Source organism: Saccopteryx leptura, chromosome X, assembly GCF_036850995.1.
Source record: "Saccopteryx leptura isolate mSacLep1 chromosome X, mSacLep1_pri_phased_curated, whole genome shotgun sequence".
In the NCBI taxonomy this organism is placed as follows: Eukaryota; Metazoa; Chordata; class Mammalia; order Chiroptera; family Emballonuridae; genus Saccopteryx; species Saccopteryx leptura.
Genome location: NC_089516.1, coordinates 136,986,066 through 137,012,733, shown reverse-complemented (window position 1 = coordinate 137,012,733; position 26,668 = coordinate 136,986,066).

Here is a 26,668-nt window from a genome sequence, read left to right as displayed (position 1 = left end):
TCTAACTAAACTTGTAACCGTCCCAGGTGAAAGCAAAAAGGTATTTTTGACCTTTTATTTTACAGACATGCTCAAACAGGTATTACATGGCTACTATTATTGCAAAATATTGGCAGTCCACATGAATAACTGGTATTAGATTATGTGTATTCAAAACCACAAAATGTCTAAGAATAATCATCTTATTTATAGATTAGATATTTTGTGTAAATCTATTTTACTGGAAAGCTAGAATTACAAAGTCTTGTACATAGAGTCTGGCTTGAGCACAGACTCACCAACTTAAGTAGAGGGATGCTGGATTTAGCTCAAGGTCACTGGCTTTAGCAAGGGGATACTTGCTTTGCTGGACTGCCCCAGTCAAGGCACATATAAGAAAATCAATGACAAAATAAGGTGATGCAACAAATAATTGATTCCTCTCATAACTCTCCCTTCTTGTCTGTCTGTTCTTATCTGATCTTTCACTCTCTCTCTGACTTTCTCTCTGTCTCTGTCAAAATAAATAAATAAATAAATAAATAAGTAAGTAAATAAAATATTTTTTTCTTAATTTATGCAATATTTGATTTACTTTTTCATTTTATTTTTTGTTATTGGTTTTAATTTATTGAATTTACATAGATTCTAGTGTCCCCCCAAATGAATCCCCCCTTCTCCATATTTTCCTCAACATCCCCCATGCCCCCTCCCCCCAATGCCATCTCCTCTTCCCTCCAGGATTTGCTATCCTGTTTTCTATAACACTGTGTTATGTATATATAATTTCACTAATTTCTTTTTCTTCTCTGATCCCATCCTATCATCCTCTTTCCCTCTCTCTGCTTTTCCTCTGGTCCCTTTAATCCTGCCTCTGTCTCTATTCAGTTCACACTGTTCATTAGATTCCTCAAATGAATGAGGTCATATGATACTTTTCTTTCTCTGCCTGGCTTATTTCACTTAACATAATTTACTTTTAAATATATTTTACCCTTCTGGAAGATATGTGGGCAATCATTGGTTTTAAGAAAAATTTACCCTGTTAGGTCAACTAGGGTTAACTTGATTAACAAAATCTCCCCTTAACATTCCCTCATTGGAAATAGACAGCTTTTAATTTAGCAATTTTTGGTTGATTACATATTTCTACCATTTCTACATAAGCTTTACTCTGAAGTAGGATGCAACCTAGTTGGGTAGGATTAAGAACATATAAAGTACCCTTAGTATTTACAAGGACCTTAACAATTTCCATTTGTAATGTTAATTTTAATTTCTCCTAAATTTTTAGTCAGGAGAAAGGGAAATTCCCTTTTATACTCCTTGGTACAACTCTAAGCTTAATACATAGATATTTTTTAAATCTCATTTTAGCTTCCTATAAATTTTTAATGTGATCTGCCTTTTTATAATAATGAAAACCTACTTGGGTGCTTTATAATCCTTAGCTGTATGTTCAGGCTTCCCACGGTTAAAATAGGATGGCCCGGTCATCATTGTTGCAAAAGTTTGAGCTAAGTAAATTTGGTTGTTTGCCTCCTAGAAATCAGTAAAATATTATGTGGAATAGGTCAGAATAGCTGCTATCAACTGTTCAAACAGATAAACTTTAAATTTCTTTGTGAACCCAACAAGGTTTCAGATAAAATCAGGAAAATTTTTCATTTAGGTTCATTCTATTCTATTTTAAGGAGCATAAACAATTGCTGGTTCTTCTCTACCTGAAACCAGCTTTTCCTCAAAGGAAGCTGCTAGAATTTATGAATTATTCCTGTCTGAATTCTTATTCTTATTTTCCCCTAGTTTCAGTAGGGTGTGGTAGTAGACAAGGCAGAGATAGAAAAGAAAGGAAGAAGGAAAAGAGAGGCAGGTTAGCATACATTAATTTCAAAGGGCTTCATTACTTCAGAGGAAGTCTATAAAATTTTTTTCAAAGAATTTCTGTGCTTCTCCCAAAAGCTTCTATTTCCAATCAATGTCTGCTTTACATTCATTTAATATTAACTTTAGAGCTGGCATTTTCTAATGTAGCATGTAGAAGAAATCACTTAAGAGGGATCAGAAAGTCCTCACTTTTGACCACTTCAAGCTGAAATTTTTGCATCTTAACAGATACTAGCCAGTTAACCTGGAGAAGGATTACTAGGGGAGGGCTGGTGTCCTTGGGGCTTTTCAGCCTTAAAAGTACAATTTCCACCTGAACAGGTGGTGGTGCAGTGGATAGAGCATCAGACTGGGATGTGGAGGACCCAGGTTTGAGACCCCAAGGTAGCCAACATGAGTGCAGGCTCATCTGGTCTGAGCAAAGCTCACCAGCTTGGACCCTAGGTCGCTGGCTTGAGCAAGGGGTTACTTGGTCTGCTGAAGGCCCACGGTCAAGGCACATATGAGAAAGCAATCAATGAACAACTAAGGTGTTGCAATGAAAAACTGATAATTGATGCTTCTCATCTCTCTCCGTTCCTGTCTGTCTGTCCCTGTCTATCCCTCTCTCTGACTCTCTCTTTGTCTCTGTAAAAAAAAATACTGAGTAAATAAAAAAAACCACAGTCAAAACTACAGTTTCCTATGTTAATTTTAGTTTTCTTTGTATATCTGCAGTCTTAACAAATTTCTAGGGGTATTGTGTATTAGGTTCAAGTGTGCTGCTTGTGGATTAAGCTTCAAGGGAATTTCACCTCTCAAATCACCTTAAACTCTCTTACATGTATTGATTTTTCTCCCTAACTAACTAATACAGCCGTGAGGGCTTGGAGCGCTAGGTAACCAGCCTTTATATGTGCATCCCTCGAAGAGTCAATTTTTTAATCACAGTTCAATTTGTAAGTCCCTGTGCGGTGACCTACACATCATGAGGAATGTCCTCTCAACACCTCCAAAGAGATTCTTAGTCACCTAAAAATACCCCAGATTCAGACTGGAAGGAGAAAGTGCCCCTTATTTTTGGAGCTGAACAAGTTCAGGATCTCATTTACCCAGCAAAGGTTTTCTTTGTTCAGACTCACAGTTAAGTAGTTCCAATTGAAAAATGCCAAAATTAAAATACGACCATTCTTTATTTATTCCTCTGTTTCACAGACCTGAGTACAGTTTTACAACCAAACAAGACAATTACAGTACAGCGACATGTTCATGACACATAAATAAATCTGATTAATCCTAATAGCAGAGTTCTTTCTTGGTCAACAACTCCAAAGACAAAGAACACAGAGTACAGCAATCAGCATGGCAAGACATCACAGAGTACAAACCAAAGAAACAAGCTTAGGCTCCAAAATTCCATTGTATTTAAATTTAGATAAGCACTTCTTACATATTCTTATTTTAAAGCAACAATGAAGGAATGAAACTATTTTATTTAATTCAATATTAGAGCCAGCATTTCCAATATTTTGCATGCAAGAACTTAATTCAGGCCTTAAAAGAGTCACTTTTTGGCTATTTTTTGTTGATATTATATAGATTTATAAGCATAGGTTAACCAATTATTCAGAATTCACCCTAGGGAGGCTATCTTTAGGAATGGACAGAGTGTTACCATTCTGTTACAATATCAGACAAAAACTAAACAGAAACCAGAATCAGACAAACCAGAGAAAAACTCAGGATTTCAGTGGGCAACCAGACCAGAAAGATGTCTGCCCGATCTCAGTTAAGGTGTTCTGTGACAGGGGCACTGCAGGATGGAACTAGCAAAAATTTCTCAAGTAAATATACATTGAGCACTTGCTTGGGAATTACTATAGTCAGATTCTCCAGGGCCCTCTAGTCTGGGAGTAATTTCAAGGCAAAGAATAAGGAAGAAACAAAATGATTGTTCAGAGGGCTGTAGCTAAAACATTTTAAAAATCAGAAAAATTCGGATTGTACAATAACAGGGGAAGCTGTAGATTTAATTGTATCTGAGTGTGCTAACATTAATGCTTCTCAGAGACAATTTTCCATTAAAGAAGTATGACCCTTCCTGGGTCCTGGGGGAAAGAAGTGGAAGAGAATAGAAGGAAGTTGAAGGCTCTCTGGGAGAAAGGGAGGAGGAAGACATGCTTTGTCCTCCTTATTGGCCTTCTCAAATTTCATTGGTGCTATAACTGGCAGTTCAGGTTGACTATGCCGAGATTCCTCTTACTTTCTGCCATTTTATGAGAAGAGGAATAGAAACTTTTAATCCTTGTACAAAGTACCTTTTCACAACTTTACCTAATTGCTTCCATAATTCACAATCTAAGATTCCCTCATCAGGGAACCATAGGCAGTGATCTTGTATAACCAGTAAGAGTTGCTGTAATGTTTTAGGCTGTACAGTACACTGGGCAGTGTGGAGCAAGTGTTGTAAATTTATAACATAAATGAGCTGCTACTTGGTGAGCTCTTGAACCATGTGGAAACCCCTCTATGACTTATGTGCATCGATTCCTTCTTCAAGGTGAATAGGGACTGTTCCTTACTAGAATTCCACCTAAGATGTGGCTGCTAAACTTCTTTTCATGCACGGATTCCATACAATGACATCTTGGATCACCACTTGTAGTATTCCAGCCTTCTGGAAACTAAAATTGTCACGTGGAAGAAACGTATCAAGACACAAACTTATGTCAAGAGGAAGAGAAGGGGAAGCTTGCCAAAAGAGGCAAAGAAGATCTCCTGAATTTTCTTCTCCCTTAACTTTCATTGATCAGAAGCAGAACAGGGGTAACAAGATTACAAGGGAGGGAGATGGAGTGCTAAGGAGAAAGAATGACTGATGGCCATTTTGCTGACATGGAGAAAGGGCTAATTTGGTCAGTACATTCTTTTTCTCTTGCTAATTAAAAATCATAAAGAAAGGGGCAATCTAGAACTTCTAGGCTAATTTTCTAAAGCCTGCTCACATGCATTCTTTTGTGTTTGCATAAAGGACACTCACTCACACAGTTTCCAGGTGTTTGTATCCAAGAGGCATTCACTTAGGGCTTTTACCTTAAGTTCCCCAATCCAGGTCAGAGAGGGTTCAAGGTTGGTTCAATGGGTGATTCCCTACAACTCATCTCACTGAGAATTTTCAGAACTTCAAATTTGAATTCTCTATCATTTAACTCCAAGGCTTCCATGTGATTGAGCCTTTTTTACTAGAGATTTTTTCTTTTTGAAATACATCTCTCGGAGATGACGTCAGAGTAAAGGTTCAGTAGGAAGTGATACCGATAAATCTCCCCCAAAACTCAACAAGATCTTCAACCAGAAACAGAAAAACCTATCCTTGGAGCCTCCAGATGTTTCGCAATACACTCGAAGGTATGGTCGAGCGAAAAATTGGCTAAATATATAATCAAAGCCTGAAGGAAATAGGAAGTAAGAAATTGTCCGCCTTCCTCACTAACCTAAATAGGGCTGTTTTCACTGGGAACTGAGAGTATAGAAACTAAGGCAGGCAAAGGGGGTGAATAGATCCAGGCCGCGGCACAAACGGCCGAACCAGGCTGTGGCACGGAGAAGCAAGCTGAGGAAAAACTGTTCCTGTGGCAACCCAGGCAATACAAGCTAACACTCACACCAAACCCAGACAAAGAAAAACAAGTGGGCCAGCCATTTTCTCCGATCTCCTGGTTGGCACGTGGAGATAGTGGGTGAGAGATTCCTTCGAAAGCCCCGAAAGTGGGCGCCCATGTTATCCCACAGAGTGGCAGAGTCAGAAGCCTTTGTGTGGGCCAAAAGTGGAATCTCTGGGCCACCCCAGTACCCTGAAAAAGCCGCACATGGGGAGGGAGCGAGAACTTATTCCAACGTTGGAACTTCTCCGTGCAGGCGGGGGTTTCACTCACAGGGTGAGACAGAGCTGGCCTGATATCCTGGTCTGCGCGCACAGAGAGTGGGCAAGAGATTCCTCCGAGCACCTCAGGAGTGGGCGCCCATGTTACCACACAGAGGGGCAGAGTCAGGGGCCTTTGTTTGAGCCAAAAGCGGAATCTCAGGCCACCCCAGCACCCTGAAAAAGCCATGCATGAGGAGGGAGCAAGAGCCAATTCCAACACTGGAACTTTTCCATGCAGGTGGGGATTTCACTCAGAGAGTTAGGCGGCCGACCTGATATCCTGGTCTGTGCACGCAGATAGTGAGCGAGAGTTTCCTCCAAGCGCCCCGGGAGAGGGCGCCCGCCCGTGTTACTGGACAGAGTGGCAGAGCCAGAGGTCCTTGAGTGGGCAGAAGCCCCACTGATTATGCTAGCAGCTCTGACTGACTGAGCCTTACCCAGAGCCCTGTGCTGAGTGGGAATAGAGTGGGGAGTTGCCAGCTTTTTGAGCCTCTTACTATCCAGGCAGAGGCAGCAGCAATCCCATAGCTGGATTATCAGGCTACTAATTGAGGAAGGAAAGACTAGGAAAGAGGATACAGGAACATGGACTCTCTCACTGTTGGAGCCTATAAATGCTAATGAGCCTCGACTGCCAACGAGACGGAAGAACAATACATGATATCGCCATAGAGACTTACCAACTGCAAACCTCTACCTGAGCATGCCAAAAGGGCAGAACCCGGGGTTCAGAGTCACTGACCAAAAAGAGGGAGAGAAAAGAAAAAGCAAGAAGATAACCTCTCAAAATCAAGAATAATCTGCAGACTGTATAACCTATCCCATTTTATTATATTTGTTCGTTTGTTTCTTTTATCTTCATTCTTGATATTTTTTCCTCCTCCAATTTGGCCATTTCACTCTCTGCCAGTCTTACTCTCTCCTGTCCTTGAACTACACTACCCATAAGTGTTAGATCTCCCTTTATCTTTTCTTTCCTCTTCCTTTCTCTCTATGAGGGTTGCACTCCAAATACCCTAACTCTCTCTCTCTCTGTTCTCTTTTTTGTTCTTTCAGTGGTTCCCTATTTTTTTCTCTCTCTCTCTTTCTATTCCCCCTCTATATTAGTTTCTTCCTTTCTCCTTTACGTCTCCTCTCATTCAAGCCTCAATAACGAACAAATTCTTTTATCTGGGACTCAAACTTATGTTTGTGGCATTTTGGGGGGTTTTTAGTTCACCTTTTTAACTCACTAGCAGTGCTCCAATCCCTGGTTCTCCATTTTATCTAGTTCTCGTTCCACTAAATACAATAATAATTTTTTAATTTGTCCCTCAATTTTCCTGTTTCCCTCTTAATCCACTCATCATAACTCTTAGTCAACCAACACCTAAAAGCAAATCATTTTATTGTTGACCCAAATTTTTTCCTTATTTGCTTTTTGTGGGTCCACACCCCCTTTTTTCTGGTTTTTTTTTTTTTTGCCCCTTTATTACTACTCCCCAATTCAGGCCCTCCATTACAGGCATTGTTTGTTCTATTTAGTAAAATATAATTCACAGTTCACCACAAGATTTTCTCAAGAAAAGAAGAGAGGAGAGGACAGAAAAATAAGAGAAGAAAATAATTTTTTTTTTTTTATTTTTATTTTATTTTTTATTTCATTATTACTTTTTTTTAAAAAACTCTCTTAGATTTTTTATTGTTTTAACTTTTTATTCTTTATTAAATCTCATTAATACTATCAACAAAACCACCTTCAGATGCCATTAAGGAAGAGAAAATCGAATATCATGGATACAAAAGAAAGAGATGTAACACAGATAGATGAGGAAAAATTTATAGAGAAAAAATTTAATATATTGGAAAACTTGGAGTTAAATGACAGAGAATTTAAAATAGAAATCCTAAAAATACCCAGAGATATACAAGAAAAGACAGAAAAGCAATTTACGGAGCTCAGAAAAGAACTCAATGAACACAAAGAATATATTTCCAAGAAATTGAAACTATAAAAACAAATCAAACAGAGATGAAAAACTCAATTAACAAGCTGAAAAATGAGGTAACAAGCTGAGCTAATAGAACAGGCCAGATAGAAGGTAGGATTAGTGAAATAGAAGACAAGCAACTTGGGGCACAACAGAGAGAAGAAGAAAGAGACTCGAAAATTAAAAAAAAAAAGAGATAGCCCTACAGGAATTATCTGACTCCATCAAAAAGAATAACATAAAAATAATAGGTATATCAGAGGGAGAAGAGAGGAAAAAATGGAATGGACAACACACTCAAACAAATAATAGATGAGAACTTCCCAAGCCTGTGGAAGAACTAAAGCCTCAAATTCAAGAAGCAAACAGAACTCTGAGTTTTCTTAACCCCAACAAACCTACTCCAAGGCACATCATAATGAAATTGGCACAAACCAATGGCAGAAAAAATTCTCAAGACAGCCAGGGACAAGAAGAATACAACATGTAAAGAATGGCCCATTAAATTATCATTCAATTTCTCAACAGAAAGTGTACAAGCTAGAAGAGAGTGGACCCCAATATTTAAAGGTGTGAAAGAGAGGAACTTTCAGCCACGAATACTATACCCATCAAAGCTATCCTTCAAATACGAAGGAGAAATAAAAACATTCAAAGATACAGAAAAGATGAGGAAATGTATCATCAGAAAACCCCCACTCCAGTAAATACTAAAGGGGATCTCCAATCAGAAGCAAAGAACAAAAAGAAAAAAAAACCCACAAGTAAAAGCTCCAAGAAGAACACAATAAAACCAAATTTAAACTGTGGAAACAACAAAAAGAAAGGGGGGGGGGAGAAGATGGAGATTAACAGTAGCAAAGGAAGATGGAGTGCAAAAGTACTCACAAAATAGTGCACTACAATGAACAAGGTAGGAACCCTTTTCATTACTTAAAGGTAACCACCATTGAAAAAACCACCAGAGAAGCACATGATTTAAAAAACATAGCAACAGAAGAAAGATGTATGGAATACAACCAAATATAAACAAAAGATTAAAAAATGAAAGAGAAGGATCAAACAAGATACAAAACTAAAAGAAAGCAATCTATAAAATGGGAATAGGGAACTCACAAGTGTCAATAATTACACTAAATGTAAACGGATTAAACTCACCAATAAAAAAACACAGAGTAGCAGAATGGATTAAAAAAGAACATCCAACTGTATGCTGCCTACAGGAAACTCATCTAAGTAACAAGGATAAAAACAAATTCAAAGTGAAAGGCTGGAAAACAATACTCCAAGCAAATAACATCCAAAAAAAAGCAGGTGTAACAATAATCATATCTGATAATGCTGACTACAAGACAGCAAAAGTACTCAGAAACAAAAATGGTCATTTCATAATGGCTAAGGGGACACTGAATCAAGAAGACATAACAATTCTTAGTATATATGCACCAAACCAAGCAGCACCAAAATATATAAGACAGCTACTTATTGACTTTAAAAAAAAAAAAACTGACCAAAATGCAATTATACTTGGAGACCTCAATACACTGCTGATGGCACTAGATAGGTCATCCAAACGGAGAATCAACAAAGATATAGTGGCCTTAAACAAAACACTAGAACACCTGAATATGATAGACATCTACAGGACATTTCATCCCAAAGTGACTCAGTATACATTTTTCTCCTGTGTACATGGATCATTCTCAAGAATTGACCATATGTTGGGTCACAAAAACAACATCAGCAAAATCAGAAAAATCAAAGTTTTACTAAGCATATTTTCTGATCATAAAGGCTTGAAACTAGAATTCAACTGCAAAAAAGAAGGAAAAAAATCCCACAAAAATGTGGAAACTAAACAACATACTTTTAAAAAATGAATGGGTCAAAGAAGAAATAAGTGCAGAGATCAAAAGATATATACAGACAAATGAAAATGACAATACAACATATCAGAATCTATGGGATGCAGCAAAAGCAGTGATAAGAGAGAAGTTCATATCACTTCAGGCATATATGAACACACAAGAAAGATCCCAAGTAAACCACTTAACTTCACACCTTAAGGAACTGAAAAAAGAAGAACAAAAACAACCCAAAACCGGCCGAAGAAAGGAGATAATAAAAATCAGAGCAGAAATAAATGAAATAGAGAACAGAAAAACTATAGAAAAAATTAATAGAACAAGGAGCTGGTTCTTTGAAAAGATCAACAAAATTGACAAACCCTTAGCAAGACTTACCAAGGAAAAAGGAGAAAGAACTCATATAAACAAAATCCAAAATGAAAGAGGAGAAATCACCACAGACACCATAGATATACAAAGAATTATTGTAGAATACTATGAAAAACTTTATGCCACTAAATTCAACAACCTAGAAGAAATGGATAAATTCCTAGAACAATACAACCTTCCTAGACTGAGTCAAGAAGAAGCAGAAAGCCTAAACAGACATATTAGTAGAGAAGAAATAGAAAAAAACATTAAAAACCTTCCCAAAAATAAAGGTCCAGGCCCTGACAACTATGCCAACAAATTTTATCAAACATTCAAAGACTTGGTTCCTAGTCTACTCAACATCTTCCAAAAAATTGAAGAAGAAGCAATACTTCCAAACACATTTTTTGAGGTCAACTTAAGCCTCATACCAAAACCAGGCAAGGATGGCACAAAAAAAGAAAACTACAGACCAATATCTCTAATGAATACAGATGCTAAAATACTAAACAAAATACTAACAAATCGAATACAACAACATAATAAAAAAATAATACATCATGATCAAGTGGGATTCATCCCAGAAACTCAAGGATGGTTCAACATATGTAAAATGGTTACCGTAATATACCATATCAACGAAACAAAGAACAAAAACCACATGATCTTATCAATAGACGCAGAAAAGGCTTTTGAAAAAATACAACACAATTTTATGTTTAAGACTCTCAACAAAATGGGTATAGAAGGAAAATATCTCAACATGATAAAGGCCATATATGATAAACCATCAGCTGACATCATATTAAATGGCACAAAACTGAAGGCTTTCCCCTTAAATCAGGAAAAAGACAGGGTTGTCCACTCTCTGTACTCATACTTAATGTGGTACTAGAGGTTCTAGCCAGAGCAATCAGACAAGACAAAGAAATAAAAGGCATCCATATCGGAAAAGAAGAAGTAAAGGTATCACTTTTGCAGATGATATCATCCTATACATCGAAAACCCCAAAGAATCCACAAAAAGACTACTAGAAACAATAAACCAATACAGTAAGGTCGCAGGATACAAAATTAACATACAGGCCTGACCTGTGGTGGCGCAGTGGGATAAAGCGTCGACATGGAAATGCTGAGGTTCACCGGTTCAAAACCCTGGGCTTGCCTGGTCAAGGCACATATGGGAGTTGATGCTTCCTGCTCCTCCCCCTTCTCTCTCTCTGTCTCTCTCTCCTCTCTCTCTCTCTCTCTCTCTCTCTCTCTCCTTTCTAAAATGAATAAATTAAGAAAATTAACATACAGAATTCAATAGCCTTTCTATATGCCAACAATGAAACATTTGAGAATGAACTCAAAAGAATAATCCCCTTCACGATTGCAACAAAAAAAATACAATACCTAGGAATAAACATAACAAAGAATGTAAAGGACTTATACAATGAAAACTATAAACCATTGTTAAGGGAAATCGAAAAAGATATTATGAGATGGAAGAATATTCCTTGTTCTTGGTTAGGTAGAATAAATATAATCAAGATGGCCATATTACCCAAAGCAATATACAAATTTAATGCAATTCCCATCAAAATTCCAATGAAATTTTTTAAAGAAATGGAGCAAAAAGTCATCAGATTTATATGGAACTATAAAAAGCCCTGAATAGCAAAGCAATCCTAAAGAAAAAGAATGAAGCTGAGGGCATTACAATACCTGACTTCAAACTCTATTATAGGGCCACGACAATCAAAACAACATGGTATTGGCAGAAAAATAGACACTCAGACCAATGGAACAGAATAGAAAGCCCAGAAATAAAACCACATATATATAGTCAAATAATTTTTGATAAAGGGGCCAACAACACACAATGGAGAAAAGAAAGCCTCTTCAACAAATGGTGCTGGGAAAACTGGAAAACCACATGCAAAAGAATGAAACTGGACTACAATTTATCTCCTTGTACTAAAATTAACACAAAATGGATCAAAGATCTGAACATAAGATCTGAAACAATAAAGTACATAGAAGAAGACATAGGTACTAAACTCATGGGCCTGGGCTTTAAAGAGCATTTTATAAATTTGACTCCACAGACAAGAGAATGAAAGCAAAAATTAATGAATGGGACTACATCAGACTAAGAAGTTTTTGCTCAGCCAGAGAAACTGATAACAAGATAAACAGACAGCCAATTAATTGGCAAATGATATTTTTAAACACCTGCTCAGATAAGGGCCTAATATCCAAAATATACAATGAACTCCTAAAACTCAACAACAAACAAACAAACAATCCAATAAAAAAATGGGAAGAGCCCTGGCCAGTTGGCTCAGCGGTAGAGCGTCGGCCTAGCGTGCGGAGGACCCGGGTTCGATTCCCGGCCAGGGCACACAGGAGAAGCGCCCATTTGCTTCTCCACCCCTCCGCCGCGCTTTCCTCTCTGTCTCTCTCTTCCCCTCCCGCAGCCAAGGCTCCATCGGAGCAAAGATGGCCCGGGCGCTGGGGATGGCTCTGTGGCCTCTGCCTCAGGCGCTAGAGTGGCTCTGGTCGCAACATGGCGATGCCCAGGAAGGGCAGAGCATCGCCCCCTGGTGGGCAGAGCGTCGCCCCTGGTGGGTGTGCCGGGTGGATCCCGGTCGGGCGCATGCGGGAGTCTGTCTGACTGTCTCTCCCTGTTTCCAGCTTCAGAAAAAAAAAAAAAAATGGGAAGAGGACATGAACAGACACTTCTCCCAGGAAGAAATACAAATGGCCAACAGATATATGAAAAGATGCTCATGTTCTTTAGTTATTAGAGAAATGCAAATCAAAACTGCAATGAGATACCACCTCACACCTGTTAGATTAGCTATTATTAACAAGACAGGTAATAGCAAATGTTGGAGAGGCTGTGGAGAAAAAGGAACCCTCATACACTGTTGGTGGGAATGTAAAGTAGTACAACCGTTATGGAAGAAAGTATGGTGGTTCCTCAAAAAACTTAAAATAGAACTACCTTATGACCCAGCAATCCCTCTACTGGGTATATACCCCCAAAACTCAGAAACATTAATATGTAAAGACACATGCAGCCCAATGTTCATTGCAGCATTGTTCACAGTGGCCAGTACATGGAAACAACCAAAAAGCCCGTCATTAGATGACTGAATAAAGAAGATGTGGCACATATAAACTATGGAATACTACTCAGCCATAAGAAATGATGACATCGGATCATTATAGCAAAATGTCTTGATCTTGATAACATTATACAAAGTGAAATAAGTAAATCAGAAAAAACCAGGAACTGCATTATTCCATACATAGGTGGGACATAAAAGTGAAACTAAGAGACATTTGTAAGAGTGTGATCATTATGGGGGGAGCAGGGAAAGGGAGAGGGAAAGGGGGAGGGGGATGGGCACAAAGAAAACTAGATAGAAGTTGACAGAGGACAATCTGACTTTGGGTGATGTGTATGCAACATAATTAAACGACAAGATAACCTGGACTTGTTATCTTTGAATATATGTATCCTGATTTATTAATGTTGCCACATTAAAAAATAAAATTATTAAAATGAAAAATAAAAAAAGAAATACGTCTCTCTCTTGTGTAGCCATGGTATTCAGTTTCTTCTCCCTTGATGGCACTTGAAAATAGTATTGTTAAGAACCCTAACAAAACAATATAACTAAATAAAATTTGAAAATAAAAAAATACAATTAAATCATAAAAATAAAATTGATTACAAATAAAGAAGAAAACTACAAGAAAATATCAAAATCAAACAAAATACAAAAAAGAATAAAAATATAAAAATTTAAATGAGACAATTAAAATTGAATAAAAATATTAAAACAAAGAACAGATGATACAACAGTCTTCAGGAAAGTAAAGTATTTGCCTGAATAAGCAGAGGTGCAGTGGATAGAGTGTTGACCTAAGATGCTGAGGACCCAGGTTTAAAAATCCAAGGTCACTGGCTTGAGTATGCACTTACCAGCTTGAATGCAGGGTCACCAGCTTGAGCATGGTATGGGGTCTGTGGCCTGAATGTAGGATCATAGAAATGGCCCTCATTTTTCCTGAAGGTTCATGATTGCTGGCTTGAGCCCAAGTTCACTGACTTGAGAAAGGAATCACAGGCTCAGCTGGAGCTCCCAGTCAAGGCACATATAAGAAAATATGAGAAAGCATTCAATGAAAAATTAAAGTGTTACAACTACAAGTAGATGCTTCTCATCTTTTTCCTTTCCTGTTTGTCTGTCCTTCTCTCTCTCTCTCTCTCTCTCTCTCTCTCTAAAAAAGGAACAAAAGAATAAAATAAAGTATTAGAGTTAATAATGAGTTCAATGAGGTGGCCCATTATAAGCTGTGAATAAAAAACAATTAGGCCCTGGCCAGTTGACTCAGTGGCAGAGTGTCAGTCTGGTGTGTAGATATCCTGGGTGTGATTCTTGGTCAAGGCACACATGAGTAGCACCCATTTGCTTCTCTATCCTACCTTTCTTGCTTTTCTCTCTCTCTTTCTTCCCTCCCTCCTGCAGGCATGATTCAATTGGAACCAGTTGGCCCAGGTCACTGAGGATGGCTCCATGGCCTCCTCTTCAGGTGCTAAGAGCTTGGCTGCTGAGCAACAGAACAACACCCCAGATAGGCAGAGTAACCCCCCCAGGGGCCTTGCTGGTGGATCCTGGTCAGAGTGCATGTGGAAGTCTGTCTCTACCTCTCCTCATCTCACTAAATAAAATTTTAAAAAAAGAAGAAGACTGACCAGGAAGTGGTACAGAGTATAAAGCATCGATCTGGAACACAGAGGACTTAGGTTTGAAACCCCAAGGTCACCAGCTGAAGCGTGGGTTCATCTGGTTTGAACAAAGCTCACCACCTTGAGCCCAAGGTCACTGCTTTGAGCAAGGAGTCACTCGGTCTGCTGTAGCCCTTAGGTCAAGGCTCATATGGGAAAGCAATCAATGAACAACTAAGGTGCTGCAACAAAGAATTGATGCTTCTCATTTCTCTACCTTACTGTCTGTCTGTCTGTCCTTGTCTGTCCCTCTCTCTGTCTCTGTCTCTGTCACAAAAAATATACAATCAGTCACTTTTGGATTTTTTTATTTTTTATTAATTTTAATGGGGTGATATTAATAAATCAGGGTACATATGTTCAGAAAAAACATCTACAGGTTATTTTGACATTTGATTATGTGGCATACCCATCACTCAAAGTCAAATTGTCTTCCATCACCTTCTATCTGGTTTTCTTTGTGCCCCTCCCTTCCCCCCATCCCCTCCTTATCCTCCCTCCCCCCTCCTCTGGTCACCACCACACTCTTGTCCATTTCTCTGAGTCTCAATTTTATATCCCACCTATGTATGGAATGATATAGTTCTTAGTTTTTTTTATTTAGTTATTTCACTCAGTATAATGTTATCAAGGTTCATCCATGTTATTGTAAATGATCCGATGTCATCATTTCTTATGGCTGAGTAGTATTCCATAGTATATATGTACCACATGTTCTTTATCTAGTCATCTATTGAAGGGTTTTTTGTTGTTTACATGTCTTGGCTACTGTGAACACTTGAGATCTACCATTAGTCACAATGTGCCTTGCCTATTTAAGTGTATAAAAATTAAACAATGAAAGTGTCAGAAAAAATATATGAGAGGTTTTTGCATTTAGTTATTAACATGGTGTGGGAGGACTTTATTTGCTTGCCATTAGAGCCAGGAAATAACAAGGAAAAACCTAACAGCTCAACTAATAGCTCAGCTTATATAAAAATTTTAAACTACTGTATAGGAATTTTATGACACCAGAAAAAAGGTGAAAAAATAACAAATAGGAGAAAATGTTTACAATGCATATTACAAATTGTTTCTAGCCATATGATATAGAAAACTCTTACATATAAATTTTAAAATACCCCAAACATAAGCTACAAACATAAGCAAGTAGTTAACAGCAGAAACCTACAAGATATCAAGAAACAAAAAGATACAACTTAAATCAAAATCAATACAATCTGATTTCATGAAACCTTTTAAAAAGATAAGGTACACTTATTTGTATTCACATAAAAAATGTATGTGAGATGTTACACACTGAAAAAATAAAGTTACAGAGTATTATGCAAAGTGTAATCTTAATTTATAATAAATTTTAAATGTGTGCACACTGTGCTTAGAGTTTGAAAGGGTATACACACTAAAATTTTAAAAGTGAATATTTTGGGGATTAGGATTATAAGGTAGAGGTAGGTGGAGTTTCAGTTGCATTTGATTTCTTTTTGTTTGCAATGTGAATGTACTTTGCTAAATCATATGTATAACTTTATTATAAAATTGATTAAAATAGTGTATATTGCAAAATCTATAGAATTACATGGTACAAATTATTATTATCAAATGCATATGAAACAAGAAAAAATGTAAAACAGCAAGATGAAAATAATAATGTTTATATTTGTATATACGGAGAGCAACATAGAAGAAATACACTTAGATGTGAATAGTTGTCTCTGAGGCTTGGGGTTGCAAAGGCTTTTAACATTTATTCATTTTTTAAATTTTAATAGACTATTTTTATTTTCTTTATAATTTGGTTTTTAAGTTTTTATTAAAATATGGTTTACATATAATATTTTACTAGTTTCAGGTGTACAACATATTTATTCAACATATATATAAGTAAGAGTGATCACCATGGTAAGTTTAGTAGCCATCTATCACCATATGAGTATTGTGATATTATTGACTATATTCCATATGCTGTACATTACATCACCATGACTTATTTATTTTATACTGAAAATTTGTACCACTCATTCCCTTTCATTTCTTACACCCTTCCCCCAAATCCCTCTTTAATACTTATTTAATATGGTCCATTTCAGTATTGTATGACACTAAGTAGAATAAAACTGTACCTTTTAGTCATGTGTCAGTGAGAAGTGCACTGGCTTGGGAATGAAAGAAACTAAATTTTGATGCCAAATTTGTCCCTCTTCCTCTATTACCTTCCAGTTTTCTTTTCTGTAAGGTTTCTTAACTCTCCACTTTCTAAAGTCCCCCCTATATTCTAACAAGCTACTGTTTTATGATTCTACATAATTCAAATTTCATTCATTAGAAAATAACATTATCAGTATTTGAAAATTTTCTAAAAGTGATAACAACTCTTGGGAAAAACAAAACCTGAAGAGTTTACTATTGTCACCCTCAGTTTCTGTTTCACACCTGTAAAGCCAGTAGCCATGGCCACCATCACAGCCGCCTGGCCCATTAAGGTTCACATTTGATTTGGACAGACGGTAATGAAACAACGGAGCCAAGAACTGGTGGGCCATTAGCTTTAATCCTAGCTTACACCCAGCAGGCAAGAAATACACACAGTGGGAAAACACTTCCTTTTCCATTCAGGGCTCCCAAAGCCACTGATTTATCCAAGTTCTCCTAGAATCAAAGGTTTCTAGCTCACCAGCCTTATTCACCTCTGTTCCCCATCTCCTTCTCTCTCCACAAACTGGCTTCTCCTTCAGCATTCTGCCGTCTTGGCTGCTTCTCCTTTCCTCCACATTGCCTTTCTCTGCTCTCCCCTAGCATGGGCTCCTCTGCCCCATTTTAAAGTGTAGAAATAAAAACCTTTAATCCAATATACAAACAAGGAAGTCTCTGATACAAAGTCACTTAGGGTAGGAAAGGCTTAATCTTAAAACTAAGCCTTAGGCTATAACGACCCTACCTGATTACAGCCTGTCCCCCACACCCAATGCAAACTATAAGTGAGCAAACATATATATCATATTTATAAACTTATTTGACTGACACCTTCTAAACTGATATTGCATGAGGTTATTTTCTCTTAGAAAATTGTCCTCCCTTTATTGTTCCAATTTGAGTTATTCTCTTCATGATCTGTTTTTAATTTGAAGTTCTGTGTGTACGTGTGTGTGTGTGTGTGTGTGTGTGTGCATACATATATATAATACATCCACACAAAGACAAATGCCCACATACCTGATACAAAAAAAGGTGGCTGGTCTGTCTTTTTTCTTTTATTAATATAACTTCTAATCACGCATTAGGGCCTATCTTGAACTTTAAAAAACAAAATACACTCATCAATGTTTGAAAAGTAACACCCAAGAAATGTATTCCTAAATCCTTTAAAGTAAACAAATTAAGCATCCAAGAATAGCAATTCAAGGAGATTTAAATTTGAATTAGCTTAACTACTTTTGACAAGTTTACACATGAAAGACACCTAATTTGTATGTAGTACTTGCTGCTTTAAGAAGTTTCATTCTGTCTGTGTATATAAAATGTTTCGGCTGAAGTTAAACCAATCTCTTCTACTGATTTTCAACATTAGACAAAAACCCACCCCCCACTTTTAATCCTGCTTTCAGCCTGACTTTTTCTCCAATTGAAATTCAGGACCTCAATTGTTGGTTTTTTCTTGGTTCTAAATGTTGATATAAAAGGGTTTTCTTCATTCCCTCAATTTGATGTGACAGGCTTCTGACATGAATAATGGAAGTATTTCTTTCACAGGCAAATCAACTTAATTTAGCAAGCCTTTATGCTCTCACTGGGCAAGCCAAAATCCCAGAGATTCCATGAGAGCCAGTAAGTTAGAAGAAATCTTTAGAATTTGCAAAAAAAAAATGTATAAAGTAAACAATACATTTTGTCACAGTACTTGAATAACTTTTATGCAGGAGTTACAGATGAATATATTACTTCTTAATCAGATCTTGTTTCATAAGCAATTTGTGATGAACCCTCAAGCTCAAGAGCAGCTAGCCCTCAGTAAGAAAAATAAGAGAAGTCTCTACACAAATAAATTGTAAAGCCTGAAGATTGAAAACAAACACAACCAAAAACTGGAGAAAAAATGAACAAAATAAACACCCTCCTCTGTCCCTTCAGAAAGACAAGTAAATATCAAGGTACATATATCCTGTAGTACCAAGAGGAGTTTATAACAACATTAGAGAGGATCTATTTTGAACAATCCTTTTAATCAGAATGTTAGAAAACTGAAAGAGCATCACTTAATAGTCATCAGATTAAAAGGAATAGATCTTACAATCATTTCTACTTCTAAATTCAGGGCACAGTTATTTCTGTATAAATATTTCAAAACAAAAAAGACATGGTAATAATGTATTAGTAAAAGTGATCAGACATAAGAATAAAACTAAGACATTTGCCTTGAAGTTGGCCATTGAGGAATGGTTTAAAAATGAAGGCAACGAGGCTTGGAATGCATTAAAACAGTCTCTAACAGAATATAGAAGTTGGCATTTGCCCTTTGGCCATTGGTATCATTTATATAAGACAGAGATAGAAAGAAAGAAAAGAATGTAGGTCTGGGAATTTGGAGACTTGCTCCCAGTGCATCCAGAAAATTTTCTGTGATCCATCCCTTCTCTGTGTTAGGCAAATATGTTTGTAAAATTTTTATTATTTGATTTTGTTCACTTACATTTTAAAAAAATGGCCACTGCACATGTGATATGCTGTCATGTGATACTTATTACCTTTCTGCTTGGGAAGTGTCTTGGTTATACTAGTGTGTGAAAAAGGAGGAGCTAGGAGGTCATTTTGGCAGAAACCACATTGTTGCAGAGAAGACCACATTGCTGGAGGCAGGCAGCCAAGAGAGCGGGTTATGCTCACTTTGTTAAAGATGGCACTGCCTATGTGGAAGCCCGTCAACCAGGTGATAATATTAATTGCCCTTCTCGCTTGGGATGAGTGTGATTATATTAATGTGTGTTGGGGGTGGGCTGTGGGTAGGCAGGATCCTTGTAGCCTGGGGCTTGGTTTTGGGTCTAAGCCTTTCCCACCCTTTTTGATGTGGGGTGGTGCACTCTCATGAGGAATCCCATTATGCCTCAGATAAGTGACTTTATATCGGACTTCCTTCTTTGTATATTGGATTAAAGGTTTGGATTTCTACACTATAAGTGAGGCAGAGGAGCCCATGTGTAGCTGACCAGAGAAAGGCCACATGGAGGAGAGAAGCAGCCAAGATGGTGGAGTGCTGAAGGAGAAGCCAGTTTGTGCAGAGAGAAGGAGATGGGGAACAGAGGTGAATAAGGCTGGTGAGGTAGAAACCTTTGATTTTAGGAAACTCGGATAAGTCAGTGGCTTTGGGAACCCTGAATGGAAAGGGAAGTGTTTTTCCATTGTGTGTATTTACTCACCCACTGCTTGCAAGCTAGAATAAAAGGATGGCCCACCATTTCTTGGCTTCACAGTTTCACTACCATCTATCTGAATCTAATGCAAAATTGCACCTCCCTGGTGGCCACGAAGGCCACAACTACTGGCCCTATACTCTGTGCCTCTGGTTCCTCTTCTTTTCAATGGGAAGCTAGAATTAGGTGATCTTTATTTTCATAGCCTGAATTGAAAAGTCTAGATGAGTAGTGATAAAAGTACAAAAGTATGACATATAATTCATAAATATTAAAGAACATTAAAAAAAATCAAAGCTCTAAATTTCAAATAATTATAAACCCTGAGTTTGATCCCCAGTCAGGGCACATATAGAAACAGATCAATGTATTAATGTTCCTGTGTGTCTCTCTCTCCCCCCTCTTTCTCTAAAAAACAAACAAAAAATCTCAGGGAGTGGGGTTGTGTAGGTTTAGCAGATCCACCTTGAGCTTCCTTTGGCAGTTTTCCATAATTTATTGTTTCCAAGTATATATATATACTTGGAATATATACTATATATATATATATATATAAATATACTTTATATATATATAATATATATATATATTTATATATATATATATAAATATATATTATATATATATAAATGTACTTTCACCTACAGAGAAAACCCCAGCAACTGACTGGGTTCTTTCTTTCTTTCTTTCTTTCTTTCTTTCTTTCTTTCTTTCTTTCTTTCTTTCTTTCTTTCTTTCTTTCTTTCTTTCTTCTTTTTTTGAAACAAACCCAGTTCTTTTTATTATAAACTTTTTTATCATCAACTTTTGAGAATATTTATAAAATGCCAAATAATTGTGAATTTATTGTGAATTTACCTAAATATACACTTTTTCAGTACTCTTAATATATCACAATTTTAAGCATAAAATATAATTCTGTCTTAATAATACACTTTTCAATAGGCATCTTCTGCTTTACTGTTATTTTAAAATTTTATGAATATATGTTTAAGCCAAAAATAACTGTCTTTCTTAATGTCAGTCTTTTCACATTATATTTCAATCTCAACTTATATGTTAAGATAAATAAGGAGATAACTAATTGTTTCAGTAAAAAAAATTAAAGCTCTAAATTTCAAATAATTATAAACCCTTAGTTCGATCCCCAGTCAGGGCACATATAGAAACAGATCAATATATTAATGTTCCTGTGTGTCTCTCTCTCTCCCCTCTTTCTCTAAAAAACAAACAAACAAAACAAAAACAAAAAAAACTATCATTAAAAAAAGACAAAAATAATAAACCCTTACCTATAGAAAACTATTTTCACATAATTATTTTTTCAGATAATGAAAAACCATGGTGTGTGTGCGTGTGTGTGTGTGTGTGTGTTACATTATACATCTTTAACTTTCTCTCTCTCCCCCACAATTAGCTAATCAGCCAATTAGGAGTTCCAACAATTACAAATATCAGAGAAAGGAGGGAATAAAAGAAAAATGGGAACCTAGTCAAAGAAGAAGAAAATACTTTTAAAGGCTGTCCATCATTAACTTCTGAAGAATTCTACTCCACCTTAATGAATCTGTTATTGCTAGTCTCAATCCCTCTCATCATCTTGCCCTATTATAATTGTTAAGTCAGTTAATTGGCTAATTAAGAATACCCTAAAATTTTTATCACATGGCAGTTAGAATCAGACCCAAAGCATATAGGATCCTTTATGATTGAGAGTGTCACTTGAGCTACAAAGATTAATAAAGTCAACTGAGTTTTAAATTCTGGCTTGGTAAATTTGCCTTGTTGTATGTTTTTTTTTTTTTAATAAATTTTTATTAATGTCAATGGGATGACATTAATAAATCAGGGTACATATATTCAAAGAAAACATGTCTAGGTTATCTTGTCATTAAATTATGTTGCATACCCCTCGCCCAGAGTCATATTGTCCTCTGTCACCCTCTATCTAGTTTTCTCTGTGCCCCTCCCCCTCCCCCTAACTCTCCCCCTCCCTCCCTCCTGCGTCCTCCCTCCCCTCACCACTGGTAACCACCACACTCTTGTCCATGTCTCTTAGTCTTGTTTTTATGTTCCACCAATGTATGGAATCATGTAGTTCTTGTTTTTTTCTGATTTACTTATTTCACTCCGTATAATGTTATCAAGATCCCACCATTTTGCTGTAAATGATCTGATTTCATCATTTCTTATGGCTGAGTAGTATTCCATAGTGTATATGTGCCACATCGTCTTTATCCAGTCTTCTATTGAAGGGCTTTTTGGTTGTTTCCATGTCTTGGCCACTGTGAACAGTGCTGCAATGAACATGGGGCTACATGTGTCTTTACGTATCAATGTTTCTGAGTTTTTGGGGTATATACCCAGTAGAGGGATTGCTGGGTCATAAGATAGTTCTATTTTCAGTTTTTTGAGGAACCACCATACTTTCCTCCATAATGGTTGTACTACTTTACAGTCCCACCAACAGTGGATGAGAGTTCCCTTTTCTCCGCAGCCTCTCCAACATTTGCTATTACCCGTCTTGTTGATAATAGCTAATCTAACAGGGGTGAGGTGGTATCTCATTGTAGTTTTGATTTGCATTTCTCTAATAACTAATGAAGCTGAGCATCTTTTCATATATCTGTTGGCCATTTGTATTTCTTCCTGGGAGAAGTGTCTGTTCATGTCCTCTTCCCATTTTTTTATTGGATTGTTTGTTTGTTTGTTTGTTGTTGAGTTTTATGAGTTCTTTGTAAATTTTGGATATTAGGCCCTTATCTGAGCTGTTGTTTAAAAATAACATTTCCCATTTAGTTGGCTGTCTGTTTATTTTGATATCAGTTTCTCTTGCTGAGCAAAAAGTTTTTATTCTGATGTAGTCCCATTCATTTATCTTTGCCTTCACTTCTCTTGCCATTGGAGTCAAGTTCATAAAATGTTCTTTAAAACCCAGGTCCATGAGTTTAGTACCTATGTCTTCTTCTATGTACTTTATTGTTTCAGGTCTTATATTTAGGTCTTTGATCCATTTTGAATTAATTTTAGTACACGGGGACAGGCTGTAGTCGAGTTTATTTCTTTTGCATGTGGCTTTCCAGTTCTCCCAGCACCATTTGTTGAAGAGGCTTTCTTTTCTCCATTGTGTGTTGTTGGCCCCTTTATCAAAGATTATTTGACCATATATATGTGGTTTTATTTCTGGGCTTTCTATTCTGTTCCATTGGTCTGAGTGTCTATTTTTCTGCCAATACCATGCTGTTTTGATTGTCGTGGCCCTATAATATAGTTTGAAGTCAGGTATTGTAATGCCCCCAACTTCATTCTTTTTCCTTAGGATTGCTTTGGCTATTCGGGGTTTTTTATAGTTCCATATAAATCTGATGATTTTTTGCTCCATTTCTTTAAAAAACGTCATAGGAATTTTGATGGGAATTGCATTAAATTTATATATTGCTTTGGGTAATATGGCCATTTTAATTATATTTATTCTTCCTATCCAAGAACAAGGAATATTTTTTCATCTTATTGTGTCTTTTTCTATTTCTCTTAACAATGCCTTGTAGTTTTTGTTATATAGGTCCTTTACATTCTTTGATATGTTTATTCCTAGGTATTTTATTTTTTTTGTTGCAATCGTGAAGGGGATTATTTTTTTGAGTTCATTTTCTAATATTTCATTGTTGGCATATAGAAAGGCTATGGACTTTTGTATGTTAATTTTGTATCCTGCGACCTTACTGTATTGGTTTATTGTTTCTAGTAATCTTTTTGTGGAGTCCTTCAGGTTTTCGATGTATAGGATCATATCATCAGCAAACAGTGATACCTTTACTTCTTCTTTTCCGATATGGATGCCTTTTATTTCTTTGTCTTGTCTGATTGCTCTGGCCAGAACTTCTAGCACCACGTTAAATAAGAGTGGAGATAGTGGACAACCCTGTCTTGTTCCTGATTTAAGGTGGAAAGTCCTCAGTTTTATGTCATTTAATATGATGTTGGCTGATGGTTTATCATATATGGCCTTTATCATGTTGAGATATTTTCCTTCTATACCCATTCTGTTGAGAGTCTTAAACATAAAATTGTGTTGTATTTTATCAAAAGCCTTTTCTGCATCTATTGATAAGATCATGTGGTTTTTGTTCTTTGTTTTGTTGATATGGTGTATTACATTAACCGTTTTATGTATGTTGAACCATCCTTGAGATTCTAGGATGAATCCCACTTAATCATGATGTATTATTTTTTTAATATGTTGTTGTATTCGATTTGCCAGTATTTTGTTTAGTATTTTAGCATCTGTATTCATTAGAGATATTGGTCTGTAGTTTTCTTTCTTTGTGCCATCCTTGCCAGGTTTTGGTATGAGGGTTATGTTGGCCTCATAAAATGTGTTTGGAAGTATTGCTTCTTCTTCAATTTTTTGGAAGACTTTGAGTAGAATAGGAACCAAGTCTTCTTTGAATGTTTGATAGAATTCACTAGTATAACCATCTGGACCTGGACTTTTATTTTTGGCGAGGTTTTTAATAGTTTTTTCTATTTCCTCCCTGCTGATTGGTCTGTTTAGGCTTTCTGCTTCTTCATGACTCAGTCTAGGAAGGTTGTATTGTTCTAGGAATTTATCCATTTCTTCTAGATTGTTGTATTTGGTGGCATATAATTTTTCATAGTATTCTACAATAATTCTTTGTATATCTATGATGTCTGTGGTGATCTCTCCTCTTTCATTTTGGATTTTATTTATTTGATCCTGTGCCTCTTTTCCTTGGTGAGTCTTGCCAAGGGTTTGTCAATTTTGTTGATCTTTTCAAAGAACCAGCTCCTTGTTTTATTGATTTTTTCTATAGTTTTCTGTTCTCTATTTTGTTTATTTCTGCTCTGATTTTTATTATTTCCTTTCTTTGGCTGGTTTTGGGTTGTCTTTGTTCTTCTTTTTCTAGTTCCTTAAGGTGTGAAGTTAAGTGGTTTACTTGGGCTCTCTCTTGTTTGTTCATATAGGCCTGAAGTGATATGAACTTTCCTCTTATTACTGCTTTTGCTGCATCCCAGATATTCTGATATGTCGTATTGTCATTTTCATTTGTCTGTATATATCTTTTGATCTCTGCGCTTATTTCTTCTTTGACCCATTCATTTTTTAGAAGTATGTTGTTTAGTTTCCACATTTTTGTGGTTTTTATGGCTATTTAGCATCATCCATTACTTTAAAATCATCTCAGTTGCTTTCAAACCAAACTTCACCAATTTGAGAGAAGCAAACACTTAGTCTATAAACTGGGGGTAGGAAATACATATGAGAATATTCTATATGCACAAACTCTAGAGGTGTTTTAATCTTCTATAACAATTCTTATATTTTATTTGTAACACCATTTTCTTCTTTCTATCCATGTCCATTCCAGTAGAAGACCCATTTTTCCCATTCAAAAAGCCCACAGACATGCCTTAATTCCTCTGGCCTAGTTAAAATTCCTCTAAGACAAGCTGGCACTTATGAAGATTGAATGATAGCAAGGCAAACTCTCCCTTACAATCCAAAAACAGTTTGTGCTATTACAAGAAAATGATACATTTGTATTAAAATTATACCCAGTAAAACAGAGTTGGGTATATCAATAATAACATGTACAAATAGCTGCAAAATGTACATACAGTATAGGGAGGGCAGTCTCAGAAAAATGTTAGAGGTAGTATAAAGTAGTAAGTAAACCCAACCACTTTGAATCAGATATGGCCCAAGTCAAAATACTGGCTCTATTAAGTATTTAGAAATATCACCTTGAGTTAGTAATTCAGCCTCTGTGAATCTTGTTCTTTTCATCTGTAAAATGAAGATAATAACAGAAGCCAACTCTTAGGTTTAATGTGAGGATTACAATAACACATGAAAAGAGTTTATCTTAGAACATGACACATAGTAAGTGTTCAATAAACAGCTATTATTGACATAACTCTGTCCTCTTTTGTTTTTACTGGCCCACTGAGTAAACCAAGAAGCTTAAGGGAACGTTTGCTCTTTTGTAGATAAAGTGTGATAACTTGGGAAAGCCTACAGGACAGAAATTAGAGGGTACAAAATCTCAGAGTGTGAAGGAAGGAGTTTGACCACTGAAAACCCAAAGTTGGGGAAATGTAACTCCTAATAATATATTCAATAGTAACACTCTTAGATCTAAGTCAAGTTGACAGGCTTAGGGGGGCCATGGGCCCATCCAACTGGAAAGGTCCAGTAGTTATTCACAAAACTGGCTACATCTTTGGAATGAGGCACATAGATAATTATATCAGAAAACTCACTATCCTGTGGCCATACAGGTTAAAAGCATGGACTGTGAAGCTAAATTGCTTGAATTTTCATCTCTGCTGTTACTAGCTGTTTAACTTAAGGAATGTATCAATACTCGTGCTTCTCTGTGCCTTAATTTCCTCCTCTGCAATAAGGGCCAGTATTAGTTCCCAATTTATTACCATGATTTAAAAACTAAATGAGTTAGTATTTGTAAAACTCCTAGAAAAGTGGCTAG